This window comes from Canis aureus, chromosome 4 (genome assembly GCF_053574225.1).
Source record: "Canis aureus isolate CA01 chromosome 4, VMU_Caureus_v.1.0, whole genome shotgun sequence".
Classification (NCBI taxonomy): Eukaryota; Metazoa; Chordata; class Mammalia; order Carnivora; family Canidae; genus Canis; species Canis aureus.
In genome coordinates this window covers 78,946,329-78,973,040 of record NC_135614.1, presented here as the reverse complement: position 1 = coordinate 78,973,040, position 26,712 = coordinate 78,946,329, and the positions used below count along the sequence as shown (strand labels likewise).

The 26,712-nt window shown below is 35.3% G+C and overlaps 1 long non-coding RNA gene across 1 annotated transcript; it reads left to right on the top strand.

Annotated features, from left to right (window-relative positions):
- Positions 1-1,513: 1,513 nt before the first annotated feature.
- Positions 1,514-16,831, top strand: LOC144311954 (uncharacterized). The gene is made up of 4 exons (XR_013377424.1): positions 1,514-2,011; positions 6,061-6,293; positions 14,307-14,388; positions 16,151-16,831. It is a non-coding gene; the product is annotated as an uncharacterized LOC144311954 (long non-coding RNA).
- Positions 16,832-26,712: the final 9,881 nt, after the last annotated feature.

The window sequence follows — 26,712 nt, the reverse complement described above, 5'->3', positions numbered from 1 at the left end:
TTTAATTTGCTTTGCTATTCTGCAAATAATATTTATCTTTCTATTCTTCACCAGTAAAAATCTTTCCCAAACAGTTACCTTATACGTGATATATCCAGACCTCACTAATCTCTTTCAAAGTCACCTTCTCTCTAAGCAATGTGAGTGGCCTTCTCTACCTAATCCAGGCACCTAATATGTTTTAAGTGCAAAAAAAAAGTTGTGGCATATATGCAAAAAGTGTTTGAAAGTGCATCTGTTAAAGAACAATATAAGATAAAAATACGTGTACTTAGCAACTAGGATACAATTTGTCACATATCTTAGAAAACGTGTGTTTTTTTTAATAGCACCATCTTTCTTCTCCCATAAAAATAATAATGCTACTGTTTTTTCTCATTAATTATCTTCCCGTTTTTCTTTATAATTTTTGTCACTGATGTGTGTTTATCACACATTATGTATGTGTGAGTAATTATAGGAATTGGCAATGAGGAAAGAGTGGTTGCAAGCTGGAAAGATGAACATCCATGTAACACAATGGGAAATTTTTGATTAAAATAATTTAAAGATAGGTGATATACCTATAAAGGCCTAGCACTAGCAGGAGAGTTTGTAAAACAGGATGTTAGTGGCATAATGTGCATTGATTTCAATGGGTTACATTTCAGAAAGGGATGCCAGAAAGGGATGAGTGCAGAAAAGAACTGCCTGGTTTGGATGAAGAAAGGAAAGAGAATACAGAAGGTCCAGTGATTCGAGTTTGTATATGTTTGGAATAAGCAGCTAAGAAAAGATGCAAGTCAGAATGCCTTTGAACTATAAACATCATTAGAACTCAACCTTGAGGGATGCCTGGGTGGCTCAGTCAGTTAAGCGTCTGCCTTCAGCTCAGGTCATGATTCAAGGGTCCTGGGATTGGATCCTGTATCAGGCTCCTTGCTCAGTGGGGAGGCCTGCTTCTCCTTCTACCTCTACCTGCTGCTCCCTCTGCTTGTGTGCTCTCTCTGTCAAATAAATAAAATCTTAAAAAAAAAAAAAAGAACTCAGCCTTGAAATGAAGATCAAATCCAGTGTATGCCTTTTATACCCTTTATTCTGACCTCTAAGTGGAATCAAATGGTGCCTAAAAAATCCTTCCAGTTGAGGAAAAAAAAAAAAAAGGAAAACTCAAGGAAAAAATGGAGATAGAGGTCCCACCACATTTGTAAATATATCTCTGCTTTTTTTTTTCTTTCAATTTCATGCATACAAAGGCGAACATCTTTATAGTTTTGATTGGCATCCCCATAATTGATGGTAAAGCTGACTATCTTTTGAAATATTTGTAGGCCATTTGTTCTTTAATTTTACAGAATTTCTATTAATCTCTTTTTTTCTTTTGGTATTTTGTTTATTAATTTTTATAGTAATTCTGCTTATATTATTTGTCTTTTGTCAGGTCATATGACTTAAAAACATCTATTATGTTTTTATGATCACTGTGACATCACCCTCATTGTGATGTCTCATTATGGATCTAGAACCAAGGATCTAAAGTTTTATCTTGATTCTCCCCCTAAGGAACATCAATTGTCCTATTACAATTTATTAAAAAGCTTATTATTTCTCCAGTGATGTACAACAGCCAGTAGGATATTGAGGTGTTCTTCTGTGATGTAACCACACTCCCCCTCTCCCCCATCAAGAAGGGGAATCTACTTTCCTTCTCTTTTGATCTTAGCTGGTCCTATGAGCTGTTCTAACAAAAAAATGAATGGAATGTCTTGCTGTTTAATTCTGAGGTTGATTCCTTCAGAGACCTGCAGATCTTATTTTCACTGAGGAATACCCCTTTTGGGAACCTCTTCCTCCTCCCTCCACCATACTGAAAGGAAACCCAAGTATCTTTGCAGAGAGGCTCAGAAGAAGGTAAACCAGACTCTCTACTGACAGTCTCAGTTGAGGTGTCATCTGCCAGACAATAGCAACTCCAAGCCATGAGTGAGAATATTTTGACTTCCAGTCATTCCTGTAACTTCATCCATACCAGGTGAAGTAGAATGAGATCAATCTACAGATTTTTGAACAAATAAAGCGGATATTGGTTTAAGCCACTAAATTTTGTAGCAGATTTAAAGGTAGTAATAAATAACCAAATGCAGACTCTAACCAAATTTAAATATATGTGTCAGTTTCTCCATGGCCTCTTGATTCTGTACTGTTGTTCAGTTTTCAATCTCTGCTTCAATACTGTATTTTAATTACTTTACCTTCATTATTAATCTTGATAAAGCTTTTGATATATTTTTTAAGTTTTTGATATCTTTATACTTCTTTAGGATTTGATATTTTTGACCTTTGCTCCTTGATATAAATCTAGTCAGATTATCAAGTTGTTCCAAACAATTGCAACTTTTATAAGGATTGCATGTTAATGATATCACTATAGACAAATTTGAAGGCTGAGATCTATAATTTTGATTTATCTCCATTTATCTCTTTGTTTATATTTTAAATCACATTTTATAATTATTTCCATAAATGCCTTATCAAACTTATATTCAGATTTATTTTTTTTCCTAGCTATTGTTGAAGTACTGAAGTGGAATTGTTTGGGGGTTTTTTTGTATATGTATTCTGAATTTATTTTTTCTACTCTCTAAATAATTTAATATTGTATTTCTTTTTTTTTTTGGAATTCCATATTAAAATTATAGAATGAAAATAATTTGCTTTTCTTGTCTCTATGAAATGAATAGGACCAGCCCCTACAGAGTTAAAAAGAAGTGGGAATAGTGTGCTCCCTTATATCATTCTCCATCATAAGAGGAAGGTTTTCAACCTTTCACCATAAAGTATGAGGTCTGCTAACAAACCCTTTTCCAGATATTTTTCACATCTTACAATTGACTTCAGTTATTGATGAGGTCAATATTCTCCCTATAAAAATATTTCTGACATGGTTTTGGATGTGAGGTAAAACCATATATTATTTCAACTGCATTAATAAATATTTAATAAATAAATGTTTTAAAGTCAACGAAACACCATAAGAATCTTTTCCTTTTAAGATAGTGGATGCACATGTATGCATTTCTGAATTAAATCTAATATTGAAATTGCAATAAAATTTTAAAAATGTAAATACATACTTTGATAAGAGTAATGACAAAATAATATAGGATGGAGTGTCATGTCCAATCTAGAAAGTTTGGTGAGGTACTAAAAAGCATAAGTTGGCTAGTGTTATATAATGAAAAATAAGCCTAAGAAAAAAAGCCACTGTTACAAATATGCAAATACATAGTAGTTTCTCCGAGTTATAGAAAAGAACGGTAGACAATATGACATTCACTATCATAATTATAGAGCTATTTTAATTATTACATTAATGATGGAGTTACTGTATATTTTTGAGATGAACTAAGCCAGTCTACCTTTATCTTCCCGTTCTACAGATAGAAAGTTTTGAAGGAATATATGGCCCTAAGTATTTTCCTGAGGAGAAAACTAGAAAACCTAAATCTTCAAAAAACTGATTATCTTGGTATGGGCTCGGGATCCTAGTGTACAAAAAAAATTGCAAAAACTGTTATAATTTTAATCCTCCCAAAAAAAGCATAGACAAAGGGTACATATGCACACACACACGTTTACAAGCACATGCACGAATACATACCTCAAATCCAATAAAGGCAACACTTTTCCAAAGGGAAATGTATTAAATTATTCACTTGGAGAAAAGTCATAATTACTTGATATAGATTTTCTAACTCTCCCAAGCAGGTGGCTGGTTCTTTATCCACAAACCAATAGTCTATGATTCCCAAGCTAGCTGTGCACTAGAGTTATCAGATAAGTATAAAATGTATTGCTACCTGGTACCTAACACCAGGGATTCTGAATCAAATGGTTAGAATAAGGCCTGGGAATCGATATTTTGAAATCCTTGGGAGGATGATTTCAAGGTTCAGCCAAGATTGAGAATCACTACAAAGTAACCATTCAGAAGGCTTTCCTTTTTTCTATGAACTTTGTTTTCTATATGCTGGTATCGTTGTGGGGCCCAAAGAAGAACCACAGATCATTTTATGTGGTTCACTGATCATGCTTCTGAAGCTCAAGAAATAAATCTGAGGCCACTTAGATTTGGCAAATGCCTTCCTCTGTTTATTACCACACCCCAGTGGCCTTTCTCAGTGGTAATGAACAAAACCATGCAGCTCTCAGAAAACCAAGTTCATAAGAGTGTGTGAAATACAATATTCCTGCTGAGTTTAAGGGCCCTGGTATTTATTTAAAGGAGTGAATTAGAAGATATCCCGGAGGGTGGCCTGTTTTGAGCACCATGGAAAATTATAAAATTTAGGCATTATTGACTCCTCTTCCTTCATCCATCAACCTCCAAATGTTTATCATGAGGCTACATCACATCTTGTCTTAAATTTTAGCAGTGGGGAATGGTGGATTTGAATGGATCAGAGTCTTGAAAGCAGCTGGGGCCTGATTTCAAACCTGCAATTAAGGTAAATTCTGGCCGCCCATACTTTCAACTATTTTAATAAGAGCCTGACATTTTGCAAAGTCCATTCATTTGTATCTCTCTACAGCTGGACTTCTATTTCAAGGAATAATTTGTTTGAGACAAGTAACTTCAAAATGTACATTTTAAAGCACATGTGCTACCATCTAAATTAATTAAACAAATTCTTTATTCAAAGAATAAAGAATTAAAGAACAATTTCACAAAACACTCACCAGCAAGAGTAGCCGAAAAGAGAAGGAACAAGAAAAATCCCAGAGAAAATTGAAAATTGAAGGGGAAAAAAAGACAGTAAAAAAATTATACTTACCCTGATAATCCCACATTTTACTATCTGTCCTAGAGAAATATCTGCGTGTAGGCAGAAAGAGTCAGATAATCTTTTATTTAACTTTGTTTTAAAATATAAATAGGAGCAGCCGAAATAACCATCACATTTATAGGGACTAGATAAATTATAATACTTTAAACTGCAAAACAGTATGCAGCTATTAGAAAGAATAAGATATACATGCAGTGTCATGGAAAAAAATGGCATAATTTAAATGTGCAGGGAAAAAATTCCTAAGCAAAACATACAAAACAAAATATATAATAATTTCCACAAAGCTAAACTACATGTTTTTGCATAATTATATGCTATGTAGTAAAACATTGGTCAAGATATGCTTAACTGAATTACTCAGAATATATTTCTGAAAATTAATATCTCCCATATAGTTTTAGCAATTATAAACTAAATACCAAAATATTTATATATAACTGATTTTAACTACAATCATTTGTATCTTACACACATACACCCACAACCTATGGCTCATGTTTAGTCTCATCAAAAGGTTCTATTAAGTTTTTGCATGCTCATGTCTATCCTGTTTGTGTCATGAGCACACAGAGTGTGGCTATATTCCTCTTGAGGACTGGCATATCACTCAAAAACTATTTATTAAATATATTTTTTAAAGATTTTATTTATTCATGAGAGACACAGAGGCAGAGACACGGGCAGAGAGAGAAGCAGGCTCCCTGAAGGAGCCCAATGTGGGCCTCGATCCTGGACCCCGGGATCACAACCTGAGTCAAAGGCAGACACTCAACTGCTGAGCCACCCAGGTGCCCCTATTAAATATTTATTAAATATTGCATTAACTTGTTCAGTAAACCAATGAGTGATTGTGTTTGTGTGTGTGTGTGTGTGCACGTGTGCACAATCGGCATTGCTTAAAATCTGTGCAAAACATTCCATAATCTTTAAATGTAAAAGTTAATTAAGGGCATGCTTACTAGTAATGTGCCTAGAAAAGTTGATGTTATTTATGTCTCTATCTCAGTCTCGTTCCATTGATATATGTTTTCAAGCACATTAACACACTAAAGTTAATTAAAACTATTACAAGTTCACAATGGATATTTTACAGAAATAATACATACATGTGAATAGAGATTTAAATATTAGTTCAATAAGTGTTCTAGTTGTTTTTTGTTTGCTTTAAATGCTAAGACAAATCAACTAAACAATCTCCCTTTTGTTGTTTTACTTTATATCTTTATTTCAGCCACTTTTTCCTCTCGTTACTATGAAGACTGCCTCCCAGAGACCCGGGCTGTTCACACTGTTCCTGGGTGCGGTTCCCACATAACCCTGCACGGTGCACTGTGTCCTCCTCTTCCAGTCTCTGAGTTTACCCAACTAAAAAACTGCTGCCAATCTCACCTTGCCAGTATGGGAAGCCTTCCATTGCCGATAGGGTGAATAGGAGGTGATTAAAACAGAATTTCCTTTTTAAAGGCAAGTCTTAGATACATAAATTATGTTATTATCTATCCTCACCATGTAGCAAGTAAACTAGTGGTGGTGAGTACTTCAAAACTATCTAATTAGTGTCTGCAAAATTAAGATGTTACATCTATAAAAGAAGAAAAATCCTCAATGCGAAGAAGCAGACTCCTAGAAATTAACATGAAAAAAAAATACCCAATAAAAAACACTGAGTAATTGAATCAAAACTGCCGAAGGCCTGGAAGATGACATTAGAAAATTTAAAAGGACATACAGTAAAAGACAATATGGCATAATTTAGGAACATTCCATTCTATATCAGAAAAATGAAGAAAATGCAGAGTGAAAATAAAAAAGTGAAAAACGGAGCCATTCGCCAAATAGAGAACAAAATAGAAGCCCATTAATTTGGAAAGGTTTGAGAAACAAATGTGGTGTGTCTATTCTATGGGATCGTACGCATGAGTTAGCATTATAGTCAAGTATTTGAAGATTTGAAATTGTTTTCATGTGTATTATAGGAGGATGAGATCTGAAGTACCGTGAAAAATGATATATAGCAGGAGCACACATTAATTGTCATCTTTGTGGATCTGTGAATATTAATTTTCATATTTGGATATGTTTTGGGCTATTTAGCCTGGGCTTGGCTGGCTAGCTGCGTTCAGACTTTGGTCAGGTTCGGGTCTCCTGTGCTGCATTTTGAAGAAAAAAAAGATTTTTCTGTGAGTGCTTTCTTCTCCTTAGCATTTTATCTCTACTTAACGCTGGGCTTGAACTTAATTCCCTCTAGAGAAAATGTATATTTGATACTGCTTCTTATCTGAAGGCTCTACAAATTGCTCTCATGAGGGTGAATTTGGACTGCAAACCCACAGGAGGGCTCACTTAGGATTTTAAATTTCTAATTTATCTTCTTATCCCATCTGTGATCATTTCAAGGCAGACAAATCTTACTATACTCTTTTGCGTGGTGAGGATACATTCTTGTCCATCTCTGCATATAGGTTGTATTCCTCTGTGGCCCCAGCTTAAACCTCTCATTTTTTTCAGTCCCAAGTTTTATCTTCCATCCTACAATCCTCTGTGTTATCAAATGATAGTTCTTGGTCTCCAGGATTCAGTTAGAAAATTGGCTGAGGGACGCCTGGGTGGGTCAGAGGTTGAGCGTCTGCCATTAGCTCAGGGCATGATCACTGGGTCGGGGATCAAGTCCCTCACTGGGCTCCCTGAGAGGGGCCTGCTTCCCCCACTGCCTGTGTCTCTGCCTCTCTCTCTATGTGTCTCTCATGAATAAATAAAATCTTTGAGAAAAAAAAAAAAAAGAGAAAAGAAAGTTGGCTGAAAGTAGGCTATGCTGTGATACCTCCATGATAGTACCTACAACTCTATCATCTATCTATCTATCTATCTATCTATCTATCTATCTATCTATCATCTATCATCTGTCATCATCTATCTAGTAATTTAGTTGTTTAATTGAGAAAAGTGTTCATAACGTATTATCCACAATATTGACAGATGTTAGTTCACTCTTCTAGCACCTAGCCTTGGTACAAACTTCTCAAATGCTAAGCTTGCTTCTTCTCCCCAAGATGTGCTAACTATCCTCTGCTAGGAGCTGTGTTCATGGAACCGCCTTCACATAAGAAAGCCATGCCACTTGAGAGTTCAGTATTTGCCCATTTTGTCTGGGAATCGGTTCAGTTTTATAATTATCATGTTTTGATATAATGTTCCTAGTATTCTCACTCATTCTCTAGGCGTTCAGTGAGAGCTCAGACTATTTTCTGCCTTTCTCCTGGCACATCAGTACAGCCACCTCTGTGCATGGAGCACAGCCCAGCAGGAAAGGTGGCCTTGATTCAATTCATATCCGTGCTGCTTATCAGCCAGGCAGTTGCAACACACATAGCGCCGAATAGCATGGTTTATTAACCTATAATTTATAACAGTGTTGGCCTTTGTCTAGCTTTTGTCTCTCCATCTCTCTCTTTCTTTTGTTGTTGTTATTGTTAAGGCAAAATACAGAGGAAATATAATTTAAAAAATTTTCTCCCGCTCCAGAAATCTTCTTAACAAGGGAATTAGGAAAAAAAACATGTTATTATTATTGAATAAGCATTAAACCAGAATGTGATGCACCTAACAGGCAATCTGCTAAGATATTAAAAATACAAAAATACTTTTTGTATACTGGCTTCTATATAGCCAAGCAGGTACAGCCCTTTGCATATATGTTCTCAAGATAAGCAGTTAGTCCTCAAGAGGATTTGACAACACCACAGTCATCCATCCACACCACACACAGTCTTCATTGCATGGCCATTTGTGTTAATTAATTGGCTTTATGTATGAGCCAAATAAACGGCTCATATCTTTATGAGAGGAGGTGGTTCTGCAGCTTGGAGCCCAGGTGTACATCGAAGAAGTTGGCTCCTACTCACACAGAAATTGAGAGAGAGAAGTTCTATCCCCTATGATGGTTACATTTCAGAGATGGCTTCTTCATCCTTGAGAAAAATGTTCTTGGGACCTCGTGCTGACAAAAGTTCTATCTCACTTTCAAAAGGATTTACATACATTTCAAAAAAGTGGAGAAAGTACTTAAGTTTTCTAAAGTAAATGACCTAAGAATAAGGAAGGAGGGGCATTTCTTCCCTTATTATCAGGGAGATTTAAGCCTCTTTTTTTTCTAACTTTAGTCCTTACAAAATGGTACTTGGCAAACATAAGAAAGTTGGATTCCTTAAAACAGGACTTCTTCATTTTTATTTATGGGATTTTCTTATGATACTCTTTTGATCATTAAACTCATTAAAAGAAAATAATAGAAACCATGTAGTATTAACTTTACTTCTGTGGTAGGCTGAAATCCAGAGATATCAATTCAAGTGTTCCTCATAGTTAGTGTATCTTTTTTCCCTAATTTTCCTTCACTAGCTTTTTTTTCTTTCTTTTTAACCTATTTCTTATTTATTTCTTTATATTTTTAAGATTTTATTTATTTATTCATTAGAGACACAGAGAGAGAGAGGTAGAGACACAGGCAGAGGGAGAAGCAGGCTCCATGCAGGGAGCCCAACGTGGGACTGGATCCTGGGTCTCCAGGATCACACCCAGGGCTGAAGGTGGCCTCAAACCACTGGGCCATTGGGGCTGCCGCCCTTTTTCTTATTTAGATGATAACTAGACCACCTCTGTGTTCAATGCCTTCAGGGCAGGGCTGGAACAAGAGACAGGAAGACAAAGGATGAAAAGAGACAATTTAGAGCCAAGTAAATTTTGGTCAGAAGCAGTAAAGACAAAGGTGCCTTTGACTTTGAAGAAGTAGAGATTGGTGAAAACCAAAGGCTGAGGGATTCAGAGCCTAAACTTTAGCTGAAAACAATAGTGTTTAATTAAAGAGGACACTATAGAGAGAATGGATTACTTTGCCCTCAGAAATTGTTTAATATTTACCTGTGTGGTAGAGTGGAGAGGGAGAGAGAGAGAGAAGAGAGAGAGACAACTAGCTTTGAACACTGAATTGAATGTGAAACTCTAGAAAGTGGCCCATTGTTGGATAAAGAGGACATGGTATACACATAACATATGCACAATGGAATGTTATTCAGCCATAAAAAGGCATGAACTCTTGCCATTTGTGGATGGAGCTAGAGAGTATAATGTTAAGTGAAGTAAGCCAGAGAAAGACAAATACCATATGATTTCACTTATATGTGGAATTTAAGGGGGAAAAATATGAGCAAAGGAAAAAAAGAGAGAGAGAGAGAGAGAGAGAGAGAGAAACCAAGAAAACAGACTTTTAACTATAGAGAACAAACTGATGGCTACCAGAGGGGAGGTGGTCAGGGCATGGGTAAAACAGGTGATGGGGATTAAGGAGTGTACTTGTCATGATGAGATTAGGGTAATGTATGAAATCATTGAATCACTGTATGCTACACCTCAAACTAATATGACACTACATTAACTACACTGGAATTAAAATAAAATTTAAAAAATTTTAAATTAAAATAACAGAAAAAAAAAAAAAAGAGGACCATTGTCTTCTCCCACCTACAGGGCAGACTGTGAATAGGGATGAGGGATGCTTTAGGGTTGAGGCTCCTTAAAGACGACTAAGATTAAAACAAACAAACAAAGGACCCAGGCAAGTTTTTAAAAAACCCCACCCATGCAAGAGTTAAGAAAACATGAGCATTTCCAATATAAACCTGAAGAAGGCAGCAGCTTCATGGAAAAGTTTTCTATTTCCTAGGTTGGCCTGACAGCTAGGCAGATCTAGCACAGAATCGGTACAACCTCTCATTCCCAACTCAACCACTTCGATGGGTGTCCTGAGAACCACATGGTAGCTGGGAGGTCAGTCTATTTCTGTCCCCACTGAATAGGGGTAAAGAAGTAGGAAGAAGGACCCACTTAACACCTTCAAAATTCATAGGAATCAATGCACCTTTTCAGTGCAGCAGGGCTGCTCCAAGTGCCATCTGTAGACCTCCACCTCCTTCACCGAGACAATTGCAGGTCTCTCAGATCAAATTTCATAATAATTATAAATTATTATCTTTTTATTCTCATTTCTCTCATGAGTATAAAGAAGATTTTGGGAAGCTACATGGTCTGTGATACTAACATCAGACTGAACATAGTTTTCTTTCACTAAACCAAGCCTGCGCTGTTCAGGTCATTGAGCACATACCATTTTCACATGGCCCTGGAACACATAGACTGTGTATCCACTATCTTCATGTGGCCCTGGAGCCCATACATTGAGAACCCACGATCTTCACATGGCCATGGAGCCCATACACTGTGTACCCACTATCTTCATATGGCCCTGGAGCACATATGCTGTGTAGCCGCTATCTTCATATGACCATTGAGCACATACACTGTGACAAATTCTGAGATGAGCTATAGTATAATACAACTACTGGATTTAAAGATTTTGTATTTGAAAAAAAAAAAAAAAGTAAAACATCATAATAATTCTTTATATTAATTAAATGTTGAATTGAAAATAATGTGGATATATTGAAAATAAAACATATTACAATGAATGCCATGTGTTCTTTTTTTAAAATGTAAATACAGGAAGATTTAAAGTTGTACATATGGCTAATATTTGTGTCTTGCCCTGTATATCTATTGAATAGCACTGAACCAACCAAGAAAAAAAAAAAAGAAAAGAATATGTAAAGCAAGCTCATTTCTGCGATGGTTAATTTTATGTGTCAATTTGACTGGGCTAAGGGATGTTCAGACAGTTGATAAAACATTATTAGCGGGAGTGTCTGTGAGGATGTTTTGGTAAGAGATTAGCATCTGAATGAGTAGACTAAGTAAATTAGATCACTGTCACCAATGTAGGTAGTCATCATCCAGTCTACGGAGGGCTTGAAATGATCAAAAAGACAGAGGAAAGACCAATTTGGATCTGCACAAGCTGGGACATAGGTCTTCTCTTGCCTGAGGATATTGGACACTGGTGTTCAGGTGCTTGAACCTTCAGACTCAGACTCAGACTCAGACTGGGACTTGTACCATTATCTTCTATGGTTCTCAGGCCTCCAGGTTTGGAGGGGAACTATATCACTGGCTTTCTTGGGGTTCCAGCAGACAGCAGACCATAGGAATTCTCAGTCTTTATAATTCCATGAGCCAATCGCTCATAGTAAGTCTATTTCTATATATGTATGTATGTGTATATATCCTACTGAAATATCTATCTGAAGAAAGCTAATTTAACATCTAACTAAATAATTTTTTAAAGATGCTTATTTTTCATTAAAAAAGTATATCATTCATGTTAAGATGTAATCAAGTATTTTTGAGATTTTAAAATGGATAAATATCTTGAAATTTTCTGTTTCAATTGCTTATGCAGTATGTACTGGTAGATAAAATGCACATAAACATCAGCCCTTTTGGATCCTCAATAATATCTAACAGTATAAGAGTCCCTGAGACCAAAAACATTTGAGAGTCACTGTAATATTGTCACTAAATCAATAGCATCATCATCATCATCATCATAATTTGTCACTTACTATGTATTGGGCATTATACTTAAAATTCTATGCATATTAACTTATTCTTCACAAAATTACTTAGTGATATATGCTGATTATCCAGAGTTAGCATCCAAAAACTTGATCATATACTCTTAGAATTTTTCCTGGCCTAGATTTAGCCCTGCTAAATTTAGAGTGCATTGGCTATGCTTGTATCCTATAAAGAAGGATTTCAACAAAACTCTTCCAACCAAAGAGATGAAAGACCAGAGTAGTCTAGTCAGAGCCAGAACCTTTGCAGTCCTTGTATGGAGCCATACATACAATCTGACCTTTACTACCTCAAACAATTTTGAATAATGGGATACTGAGTTAAGTGTTACTAATAATATTAATAGGGTAATAACCAAGAAAAAGGCTGAATATCATTTTATACTGAACTAAATACTATTCCAGAGATTAACTGCAGGGATGGGAGTGCTAGGATGTGAAATTCTTGTATGACAATGCACCTTCACTTTTCATTCCACTTGGAAATACTTAGCCTAACACGTGAATATTTATCACCTTTCAACCTTCTTTCCCATTCTATGAGATTATATAAGAATTGAAGGGAAGGATGAATTTATAATAATTTATTCAATTATTCTGTCATTTGTTTAAAACTGCCTGCCTGGACCCGTTGCTGGTCTGAGGGAAGTTGGGAGCAGGCAGGGGATGGATGGCAGATATCTTAAGCATTTGCTGGTGAAAGGGGATTTTGTTTGGGCTTTGAATCAGCAAATTTAAAAGGTATCTTGACATGTTAAGCCCCAGAAGACCGCTGTAGACTTGTAATATCTCAGTGTCTGATTCAAGTGCTATTAATTCTTTCTCTTGTTCATTTTTCTGTATATATTGGAAGCCAGGCATTGGGGAACAAGGGATCTCAAATGAGGTGTGGTGACAGCAAGGGCAGGTGGGAATCTTTCAGCCCTGCAGTTGGAAAAAGGGATACGGCGATGTTACTTTGAGAAGACTTCTACAAAAAATGATTTTAAAAATACAGAATTTGTAGTTCAGGAAACTAAGAAAATTGTTCAAAATCATTTAAATTAAAAAATAGAAGAAAAACTAGTTGAACTCTAAGATGATGTGATTTAATGACTACAGATTTACACTTAACATTCCATGATGAACCACCTTTAACAGGCACATAAAAACTAAAATGTTTAGAGGAGAGAAGGGCCATATATCACTGCCTGTGCCTGAACCATGTTTTTAACTAAAAACGGCACATTGGTTCCTTTTAACCATGAATCACTATTGTCCCCAAAAGAATTACTCTCAATTTTCATAGGTTTTCCTTATTTTTTTGAATTTTAGTGAAGTAATATTTTATTTTTACTTATATTACTTAAGACATAAATTAAAAATATAATTTGCTAAAGAGAACTTATAAATTCTCCATCATATACATTGAATAAATGAGATTGCACTACATAAGATGGCTCAAGTTTTCTTCCCATCAACAGTCTTATGTTAATTAAAAATAAATGTACAATTTTTAATTAGCTGAAAATTACATGTTTGGAGGTAATAAAATTAATCCATCCAAAACCTCATGGCATGCATATGTATGTATATAAACATACATGTGCTTATTTAAATTTTTGCAATTTTATACATCACCTGTGTGGCTGTATAATTTTGAGGTGCTCAGTTACTTGTTTTATTATAATCTAACCTACATCTTCCCTCTTCTTTCCCTTTTCTATGTCCTTTCTATAAAGTGGTACCAGATTAATAGTTCCCCTTCCAAATCTGTCTTCATGATTATACAATTATCTAAGTTTCAGACTTTGCTTATTCATTTGTGATTTACATCAAGATATAATACTGTACAGATAGTCCCCGACTTACAATGACTCAATTTATAATTTTTCAGTTGTATGATGGTGCAAAATTAATACACGTTCATTAGAAACCATACTTTGAATTTTTAATTTTTATCTTTTCCCAGGCTAGCAATGTGTGGTACGATACTCTCTCATGAGGCGGGACAACAGCAAGCTACAGCTCCCCTCAGCCCCGTAATCCTCAAGGTGAACAGCTGATACACTTGTACCCATTCTGTATCCATACAGCTATTATATTTTTCACTTCCAGTACAGTGTTCAGTAAATTACATGAGATACTCAACACTTAATTATAAAATAGTCATTGTGTTTGATGATTTTGCCCAACTGTAGGCTAAGGTAAGTGTTCTGAGCGCAATTAAAATAGCCTAAACTAAGCTATGATGTTTGATAGGCTAGGTGTATTAAATACATTTCGACTTACAATGTTGTCAATATATGTTGGGTTTATTGGGACATAATCACATCATAAGGTGAGGAACATCTATAGATACATTTCGTTACAACTTACTCTTGTCATTTAAATAATCATGGAAGCCTCTTCCAGTCAATAAATTCAGAAGAAACTCACTATTTTTAAAAAGGCATATTATTCCATGATACAATATACTGCATTTTTTTTAGTCATCTCACGTTGATGCAAATTTACTTGACTTTGAGTTTTCTGGCTCTGCAGATCATATTACACTCCACAATTTATACATGTAGAGTTGTAACTTTATGCCAGTACTGCCAAAGGATTGAATTCTAGATTGAGGATTTCTTTTTTTCTTTTTTTTTTTACTTTAAGGTTGGGCAGGAAGGGGAAGTGAAGAGGGCTGATCTATTTTTATTTTATTTATTTATTTATTTATTTGTTTGTTTGTTTATTTATTTATTTATTTATTTTCTTACTTAGGATATCTTGATTTTAAAATCTGCTGAATCAAATGCAAATATGGCAACTGTCCTAGTTAGATCAGGCCATTATTAACAAATTACCATAGGCTGTATAATTGAAACAGCAAACACATTTCTCACACTTCTGGAGGCTAAGAAGCCCAAGATGAAGGTGCTGGTAGATATGGTGTCTAGTGAGAATTTGTTTTCTGGTTTGCATATGGCTGCCTTCTGGTGTCCTCCATGGCAAAGAGGAGACAGAAAGTAAGCTCTCTTCTTCTAAGAACACTAATCCCCTCACAAGGGATCCATTCTACTGACCTGATTACCTCCCAAAGGACCTGCTTCCTAATACCGTCACACTGGGGTTTAAGGGTTTCAACATAGGAATTTGGTGAAATACAAGCCGTCAATGTTTATGAGATAATAAATAGTATTCAGGATCAAGTTTTAACTGTGTTGCAAATATTTTCCCCCCAGCCCTTTTACAAAATACTACTGCCCCAGAAAGACAAGAGGGGAAATAGGACCTTATTTGAAACCTTGGGAGATTGATTGCAGTTTGTTGTATGGGGTGGAATTTCAAGAAAATTATAGCCTTCAAGGGTACCCTCAACCAATACTTATACTATTCAGGGGAATAGAGAGAATCAAATTCCTTATGCCTTAACAGTGATCTCAATGGTACATTCTATATATTTAACTTGGAGGGATAGAGAAAGAGTTACAGAGAAGAATAGAGAATCTTAAAAGTGTATACAGTCCATCTGCAATTCCAGTCATGAGCCAATACCTGTGAGATCTTTTCTGATAGGAGACGTGACTACCATTTCCCTTGCTTTTCCCTATCATTTCACCAATCTGAATGTAGCTGTAGTGTGTAAAGATATTTTTCTTCTTTTTCTAATACTAGACCTATAAATTCCAGTCAAATATTTTATTTGGTATTTAGCAGAAAAAATAATTATCTGTTCCTTTACTCATGAACCAATAAGCTGGGCTGGACTTACAATGGGGAGGGGGTAAGTATTTTTCTTTTCTTGTCTTAAGATGTATTAATTTATTTCAGAGAGAGTGCAGTATGGAGGGACAGAAGAAGAGGGAGAGAGAAACTCAAGCAGATGAGGCACTGAGTGAGCATGGAGCCGACATGGGGCTCAGTCCCAAGACCCTGATATCAGATCTGAGCCGAAAGCAAGAGTCGGACACTGAACTGACTGCGCCACCCAGGAGCTCCAATATTTCTTGAATACAGTACTAAACTAATGGTTTTCAGACTAATTTTTAAAAAGATTTTATTTATTTGTCAGACACAGAGAGACAGAACAGGCACAATCAGGGGGAGCAGGCAGAGGGAGGGGGATATGGGACTTGATCCCAGGATCATGACCTGAGCCTAAGGCAGACGCTTAACCAACTGAGCCACCCAGGTGCCCCTAGACTAATTTTGACTTGAATTGATTATTGATTTTTAGAAAGACTTTAGATACCTTAAGTGCTTTCACCTTGGAAATCTAACTAGAAGGTTGGCCTTTTTTGCCTGAACACAACCTCTAGACAAGGTAAAAGAAGGGTGTGTGTTTTCAACTGAATATTGTAGAGGAAAAAGAAAAAAAAAGAATTATAGCTATGAAAGCTTTGCAGAACTGCTAAAATAAAATTTTAAAAATAAGCTATGTAAATTCTGAAATACAACCCACAGTTCTATCTGGTTAAGGGTAAAAAGCAACAAGGTGGTCTGATTTTTTTAAAGGTAGAAATTAAATTATACACTTTGGCATAAAGCAATAAAAGTAATACATCACTCACATGCTCTCTAAATTTGTGTATTCTTTCTACCTATTCATAGAAAGAAATTACTCTTGTAGATATTTATTTCTTTCAGCTCTCCAAAATTGTTCTGTGGTACATTATGGCTAACATCTGATCTTTTTCATTATCTTTGATTATTCCAAAAGTGTACCAAAACATTAATCTGCATTTTCATTTTTTTAAGATTTATTTATTTATTTGAGAGAGAGAGCGAGCATGAGTAGAGGGAGGGGCAGAGGGAGAGAACCCCCAAGCAGACTCCCCACTGAGCAGGAAGCCCAGTGCTGGGCGTGACCCCACCACTCAGGAGATGGTGACCTGAGGTGAAACTAAGATTTAGATGCTTAACCGATTGAGCCACTTAGGTGTCCCTACGTTTTCATTTTTAATAAAAAAGTTCTAGCATGTCTTAGGGAATCTAAGGTCTCACTGATACTTTCATTCATTCCTAAGTTGGTTTACTCATTTAACTTATACATACTCATTCCCAACTATATGCTGGGACCTCTTCTAAGCATGTGGGACACATCAATAAACAAAATTATTTCTGTCTTCTGGAGTATAAAGACAATAAATAATGCTGGTACAAAATAAGTAACTTATATATTATGATAACTAATGATAATGCCATAGTAAAAATTAATTGAGTTATTTCCAAGTAAGGTAAACTGGGAGTGCCTGGCTTGGGAAAAGATGGAAAACGTCCAGAGAACATTTTTAAGTGGGGTCAATGCAGACCTCCTTGAATGTATGACATTTGAGGAAAGAATTAAAGGGGGTAAAGGTTTTTTCCAGACAGATATGTGGAGAAAAGTATTTCAAGCAAAAGGACAACCAGTGCAAAGATCTGAGTTTGGAGCACATGTCTGAGAAACAGGACAATATTGGTGATAGTAATGCAAAAGAATGAATTGCATCACTGATAGTAAGTTATCAGGTTAAGCCTGGCCTCAGTACAGTGGCAAAAATACCTTAAATTTCAATTCAAAATCATGCATACCACATGAATTTAGGGCAAATATATGAAAAACATTCTATAGGGGCAGCCCAGGTGGCTCAGCGGTTTAGCACCACCTTCAGCCCAGGGCCTGATCCTGGAGACCCGGGATCAAGTCCCACATCAGGCTCCGTGCATGGAGCCTGCCTCTCCTTCTGCCTAACTCTCTCTCTCTTTCTGTCTGTCTCTCATGAATAAATTTTTTTAAAAAGAAAGACATTCTATAAAGTTACTTTAGAAATACAAAAATTTCATGACAAATTTAAAAGTGTGCACTAGTCCTCAAATATCTGGTGATTAGAATATAATATGATAGAGTCTTGAAAATAGGAGTTGACATTGATGAATAGACATCATTCACAATATGTCTATTTTTAAAAGAAAATCTTTAGCAAAAAAGGTCCAAATGTCAAAAGATATAATTGGTGGGCACCTGGGTGGCTCAGTCAGTTAAGCATTTGACTCTTGATTTCAGCCCAGGTCATGATCTCAGGGTCCTGGGATCAAGCCCCATTCTAAGCTCTTCACTCAGTGTGGAGTCTGCTTGTCCCCCTCCCCTTCCCCCCACCCCTCCATCTCACAGACATTCTCTCTCACCCAAATAAGTAAGTAAGTAAATAAGTAAGTAAGTAAATAAATAAAATCTCTAAAGAAAAGATGACTAGGATCAGCAATTATACAGATTATCGAATGTGTTGGTCAGTTCAGACTGTTGTAACAAATTATCATAGTCTCAGGGTAGCTTAAACAACAAACATTTATTTCTCATAGTTCTGGAAGCTTGGAGTCCAAGATTAGGGTGCTAATATGCTAGATTTTGTTGGGACCCTCATTCCAGGTTGAAGACAGCCTGCTACTCCTCCTGTGCTCACATGGTAGAAAGACTGAGAGAGATCTCTGGGGCGTCTTTCATAAGGCAATTAATTTCATTCATGGTTGCTTTGCCTTCATGACTAATCCCCTCCAAAAAGTCCCACCTCCTTATAGCAGCATTTTAGGACTTAAGGTTTCAACACAGGAGTTTTAGTGGGATACAAACATTCAGTTTCTGTATCAATACCATGTCCATAGGTTGAAGTAATATCTGTCAATGGGATATGATACCCAGAGAGACCATCCAGAATGATCCTTGGATTTCAACTGATAAAGAAGATGATGAATATAATTTAAATAGTTAAAAAAAAAACAAAAAACAATTCAGTATAGTCATCATTATTTGAAGAAAATGTGTTGCCAGGCCTATGATAGCATTGCTGTCATGTGTGAAAGCTTTAATGGAATTGCAGAAATATTTAATGAGGAAGTGACAAGAACTTTATACACATATTTAAAAGAATATCTTTGGCTTAGAAGAGATGAAATGTGAAAAAATTAAAAGATTTTCAAACTCTTCTGATTCTGTCATTTGTTTGTATGACACTACTCATGCATATGCAACAATAATAGATTGACAAATTTTCAAAAGTTCTTAATGGAAAAAAAGTTTAACAAGCTGGAAATTCATGTAAAATTTATGTAGTCTGTCAGGACACATTGAACAGTATTAGCTAGAAGTGAAGAACTTCTAGAGAGCAGTGAACATTTAAAGTTCCATCGAATATGTTTACAAACATTTATATCAGTGGTTAGTTGATAGCTGTTTTGAATTTAAAGTGATAGTTAAATAATTTTATTTGCATTAATTACATATATATTAGATTAGTTATTTTTATTCATATTCAGAAAGTTTCACAATCTTGATTAATATCTAAAACTAAAAATAATTAAATAGCTGTTTTGCTACATTTCAGAATATCATAAATGTTGAAAGTTGAAAAATCTTTTGCAAAAGGAAGAAAAATAGGAGCCAGGAAGAGGCTATAGAAGGAGTTCTTAACAACCTAATAATTCCAATAGCATATTTTCCTAACATTTCTCAAAATAACAATGTCATATAAATATTGATTTTTAAAATTTGAAAATAGCAAATTATATTTAAATTTATGCTCTTATAAAAAATGTTGCAGCAAAAATATTCACAGCCTTTATTTAAATAGAATAACTCACTAAATTAAGCAAGAGTTATCTATTTGCAAGAATGACACAGACTTGAAATCAATATATTCTCAGAGCTTCCAATTTTACATAAACAAGTCAAACTCTACATTTGCATAGATTATGACATGAAAAAAAAGCTCTTTTGCATTTTTTCCTAACATGTTCTTCCCAGTATTATTTCTTGTACCTAAGAGCTAGTAAATGCAGCTTTGTCTTGACCAGAGACCGCAGATAGCAATAAAACAAAACAAAACAAAACAAAACAACAACAACAAAAAACAAACTTCTATTTTTGGTTCCTTGCAATGAATTTTTACAGTAACATGTGGTGAGGGAGTCATTGACCTGGCACTAAGGGCTATGCAATCGTTGTGCATAATTCTAACACACTTGAAAATAAAAAGCTGGCACAGTTGGAAGATAAAAATGCTTTACTAATTACATCTGTACCATATAACATTTTATCCTTTGGCTGATAAATAATACATTTTACATTTTAAGATTTATTGCTTTAACCACCAGCATATATACTATGATACCATTTGTATTATTTGTAATTATTTGTCATTAGACCATTATTTGTAATAGTTTAATGGAAACTGGGTTCTTAATTTTCCAAATGTCTCTGCCTTTTATAAATAACTCATTAGAATCTATTATATTGGAAACATGGAAAAAAAAATATATATAGAGTGTTGGTGAGTATATGGGAAAAGTACATTAGATGTATATTCTCAAAAAGTGCAGTGACCCCCTTTTTTTAAAAATTTTTTTGACACCTTATTTTTTTGAAAAGGAAAAGGACCCATTTTGTCACCAAAATAAAGGAAAGCCATTAAGCTTAAATTCTCCTTTAATCATCTACTTTTCATTTGTTTATGGAGAAAGATCATTTATTTTAGTGAATGTATAAGATAAAACCAAACATGCAATCCTTCATTTATTCATTCCTTCAATAGCTATTTATGGATAAAATATGACATTCCAAAACCTTTATTAGGAAAGTGTTAGGAAGGAAATGTTGCTCAGAGAATTGAATATCTATTACAATTCATTGTTACTGATCTGAAATTTGACTTAAAATCTTAAATGTTCATTGTTTCTTTTTTCTTTCTTTTTTTTTTTTTTTTTAAGATTTATTTATTTATTTATGATAGACACAGGCAGAGGGAGAAGCAGGCTCCATGCAGGGAGCCCGACGTGGGACTCGATCCCGGGACTCCAGGATCACACCCGGGGCCAAAGGCAGGCGCCAAACGGCTGAGCCACCCAGGGATCCCCTGTTCATTGTTTCTATAATCTGTTTGAAAAAATCCTTAGTGGCCCTCATAATCTCCCCTCCAAACTATTCACTTCTTCATGTAATCCTTTCCTCTGACTGTAGACAGGACCTGTGACTTGCTTTTCACTAATATACTATGGAAAGATCATGAGATATCACTCCTGTAATTGTGTACTTCACATAAAATAGTGTGTTGCCAGGAGGCTTACTCTAGAGACTCTCCTTGTTTTGCTCGATGAAGTCAAGGCCATGATGGGGAGTTTAAATGGCAAAAAAATTAGCCCATAAAAATTTGAGTAGCCTCAAGGAATCACTTGACCTCTGGAGATAAGGGTGACCTTTAGGCAGCAGCCAACAAGAAGCTCAAGCTTCAGTCTCCGAGCAAGAAGGGAATGAACTCTGCTAACAACTTGGGTAAGGAGAAAACAGATGATTGAGGATCATCTCTCCTCACACGACAGCCCCAGACTGGAAAGACTTTGAGTATAGCCTTCAGAGGACCTAGATAAACCATGACAAGACTCTTGGAGTATAGAAACTGTGAGATAATTACATGTTTTTTAAGACACTAAGTTTGTGGTAATTTGTTATATAGCAAGAGATAACTAACACATGTGGTATTTTTTTTTTCTATGCATGCATTACTGAGCTGATGCTAAATAAATCTTTTAAAAAAGTTTCTATAAAACATTTTACTGGGATCCCTGGGTGGCGCAGCGGTTTGGCGCTTGCCTTTGGCCCAGGGCGCGATCCTGGAGACCCGGGATCGAGTCCCATGTCGGGCTCCCGGTGCATGGAGCCTGCTTCTCCCTCTGCCTGTGTCTGTGCCTCTCTCTCTCTCTCTCTCTCTGTGTGACTATCATAAAAAAATAAAAAATAATAAAAAATAATAAAAAAATTTTAAAAAATTAAAAAAATATTTAATAAAATAAAATAAAACATTTTACTATAAAATTTGGAGAACACAAAAATCTCTCCTCTATAGGTAAGAATTCTTTCTGATACCTTTTTTAGAGCCATTTGTTATCTTTAAAAAGATTATTGAAAATAGTAGTAAGTATACTTTCTTGACTCTAAGACAGCTGGCCGCATTAACAATTGGAATGAACTTGATTTAAGTAAGAATTGAGAGATTCTTAAATTCTCAAAAGCCTCTAAAATTATATTAATTGATAATTAAAATTTTCTTCAGTTTTATAATTAAGCTTGACATTTAGCAAGATTCCTCCGAAGTGGTACCCTTGAGTATATATGAATTTAAATATATGTAGCCATTCGGTTTACATTATGTAGGCTTTAGCATTTTTCTTTTTTGCTTTCTTCTCATTCCAGTGATTTCCAAAATAAGAAGTCTGAATTTCTAAGTTATAATAAATGTCTTATCTTTATCTAGTAATGTTTAATATCTCATTACCATCTACTTTTAAAATCACAATATGTTAAGAATCTGTTTTGCTATTTTCATTAATATCATCTTTAGCTTAGCAGTATTTCTTGAATGCATGTTATCATTTATCTGATATACACAGCCAAATTTCTGAATTGATTAATATGCTTGCAAAAATTATTTGATACATGAATACTTGATAATTATATTACAAAACATACAGGTATATAATCGTAAGTTATATTTCTATAATTGTTTAGATGTCATAAAATACATTTAAGTCATTGAAACTCTGCATCTGAAGTGGGGAGAAGAAAATATAGTTAGCATATATTAGAAGCTTGGTACGGTGCTGTGCAATATGCACCCTGAATAAAGAGAAGAGATAATTGTCTAAGGCACATGAATAATGGTTAAAGGGGGGTTGGGTGTGAGACTATAAAGGAGAGAGGACAAGTCACAGGAATGTGGGAAGAGCAAAAGTTTGGTAAACAAATGACTGCCTTGCCAGGCCATGTGGAGAAGTCTTGCTGATAAAAACAAAAGCAAAAACAAGTTATCTTTGTTAATAGCTCTTTTCCTAGTACAGACTCCCTATCTAAATTCTTTTAGGCAATGAAGGGGGAGGAAAAAGCTCTTCTTGAGTCTGTTTGGCCTGGATTATTTTCAGCTTGAAATAACCCACATGCTAAAATGACACATTCTAGGGTGACCTGCTCTGAACCCCATTCATTACATATGTAAAACTGTATTTAAGAATAAGAAAAATGTAGATAATCAACCTGTCCAAGGTCATTAGCATGGGACAAATTCATATCCTAGTTTATTTTGCCTTCACATGAAGCCTTTGCTACAAATCCTGTGCCAGACTCTCCTCATAAAGTTGGGAAATATGTGGGAAATAATTGCAATACCCAAGAGAAATGATAATCTGAATAAAGGCATAGATACCGTGGATGAAAACAGGGACACAACTGAAGAAATATTGAGGAGTTAAAATTTTAATGGGAATGGGAAAATTCTGGGGATAATTCTAGTTACTAAGCTAAATGCCTGGGAAATGTTAAGTAAAGACATTAATGGAAAAGAACACAGGAGAGGAGGGGGTAGGGGTTTGGGTGGGGCGGCAGCGGAAGTGCTGAGTCATGCTGTAGTATTTTTGAAGCCTATTATAACATCAAGGAGATGTTCTACACCCATAATATTAATGTATGTAAAAGGCTATAGAACACAAAAGACATGCCCCACCAAAGGAAAACAAAACAAAACAATACAAAACAGACCTTTTACTATGTCTTTATCTTGTAATTGAACATTCCCTGAATTTCCTGGCTTTGATTGAAACCTGGGTCTATGGAATCCAGATGTGAAGTTATTACCTTGACCCGTCACTGTCACTTCAAAAACATTTTTCTACTATTCTCTTGGGATTTCTGGAGCCCTATTATCCCACAAGCATCATTCATAGATGACTTAACTGCATGACTCATGATTTCCCCACTACCCAACCTTCCCAAGCCATAATCATCTTACATGTTTTCATTTTTTTTGTTCAAATTTAACTTTTAAAAAATTGAAGAAATTCAAGATTTTTAAAAAAATGAATTATGTAGAGTTTAAAATAGATCAGGAGTTGTTTTAGAAGTTTGGAATATAGCAGTTATGGATACAGAAAGTTAGAACTTTATACTAATAATCTTTGGATAAAATGGCAATTAAAGGTCTTGGAAAGAAGAAGTTATTCAACACTTGACTAAACCTGTATTTAAATATAGTCACTCTCCCTGAATTGTACAGGGTGGATAGAAAGACTCTGTGTTAGGGGGAATAAGGTAGTCCTAAGAAATGTTAAATGGATTGGTGATCTCTGGGTGTGGAAAAATCACTCTGTGAGATGGAATCATTGAGGGCCAGGGGCCAGGGGGGCTATTGTTTCCCTTCATTTTTGTATTAAGTAGAGAGAATCTACTCATTCTTCTCTTTAGGAGAATTCTCTACTTACTTCTTACTACACAAACAATAGATAGTATCATCTCCTAGTTAACAGTGATCCATTAAAATAAAAGATACATAGGATGCAAGTTATGTAGATTCATTGTACAAAAAAAAACAAAAAACAAAAAACAAAAAACAAAAAACAAAACAAACAAACAAAAAAACCTACCAGTGGCTATCTAGTCAAGTATGTTACCCTTTCTTGATATTCTACACTACCCAAACTCATACCCTCAGATTAACACCCAATGGCTTGAATAAAACAAAATGGAATCATGGATGATCTCCCAGGTAAGAGAGAGGATAAAGACAAAGATCCTTAGCATGTAATGTTTAAGACCATAGTAATGCTATTTTTTTTTCTTTTTACAAAGCCAAGTAGTTTTAAAAGTTATAAACAGTGACACATGGCAGTTGCAGGAAAAAAGAACAACTTTTAAAATATGTGTGCACATTATAAAGGCCTATTGGTTATAAATCAATTTCTTCAGAAACACTTATGTGCATTGTGAGTGATCACAGTCAGAAGGATCCTGCTGTACCCACGCCTATTTATCATCACATACACAGAACTTTCTTTGTAGTAGGGAAATTGGGATTTTTAAATTCTGTAACTTGCATTCAAGAATTCTTTCTTCCATTTACTAAGTTTAAGACTTTAGACAATTTATTCAACTAACTTAATTAGCTGGAGAGGGCTAACAGCAATAACAAATAGAAACAAACAAAATGTGTAACTCAACATGGTAGAATTTTAACCATTACTTTTGATAAGTGAGTGAACATATAGGCAAGTAGACTTCCCTCATGCAGTTATTCAGATAGCCAGACTGACCAAAGCACCACCGTTTCCACAATATGGCTTCCTTAGTGTCCTTGGAAGTTATTCCCAATCCAACCAGAAGGGAAAAGAAATCATGGCAGAAGGCTGTGGGATATTTACATATACCTGTATGGGAAATGGCACACATCACCTTTGCTCCTATACACAAATTCCATTGATTCAATTTAGTCATGTGTGCACAATCAACTTCATAACACACTAGGGTTAAAAAGAAAACCATGGATGGACCAAAGTGGAGTCACTGATGTTAAGGTCCCCCAACCCCCCACCTCCATCAGCAAACTAAGACTTAATACGCAACTTAACTGCCATTTCAGCTTTGTCCCCAGAAATGTAACCTTTGACAAACTGGAATTTCCTGGTCAACACTCGGGTGTATTCCATTCCTTTGATTTTTCTTAGGAGGACAACCTTGCCTAAAACAATGCATTCTTTGCTAATAATTGTATTTTTTCTTCTCCCTCTCTGCCCTTAAAAATCTCTCCTTTTCTGCAGTTCAACTGAGCTCTACTGCTTGCTAGATGGGAGGCTGCCCAATTTATAAATCGCTTAATACAGCCATTTAGATCTTCAAATGTACTTCGTTTAATTTTGTTTTTTAACACTAGGAAAAAAAAAATAGTAAGAAAACCAAACAAAACAAGGCACAAAAAGCATAAATTCTGGTAAACTGCCGTTGGCTTCTGCCCTACTGTCTGGGCTCATTTTTCTCACACATAAATTTGGGAAACAAATTCCCTAGGGAAATGTTGTGAGCATTAAACTCTGTTAATTTACCTAAGTGTTAGATATTTTATAGGTGTCAAATTTTAGCTTATTTCTTCCTTTGGTGTGTCCTCAAATACACAAATGAAGAAGTATCATATTTTGAGAGCTGCACCCAATTTTCTTCCCATCTCTGTATTATAGCAATGGCAAATCCTGGTTTATAATCACTACAAATATATTTTTTTTCTAACAAAAATGGCAGAAACGCTTACATAATTGTGGTTTTAATTATGCACAATCCTTAGATTGTTTTCTGAGCATATTCCTAATTATCTTACAATAGAAGTGCTTTGGGAAAAGACATATCCATTGGGGCTCTGTTTAGTGGTTTCTACATTAGATCTTACTTAGGATAACATGGAAAGAGGAGTTTGTGGACAGAATAAATTCATTCTTCCCAATTTCAGGAGAGGCAGGCACTGTGTGTTACACTAAGTTTATCTATAAACCCTTAAGTTTTCAGTCTCATTTATTTTGGTCCCAGAGAATTACATCATCTTGTTGGCTAC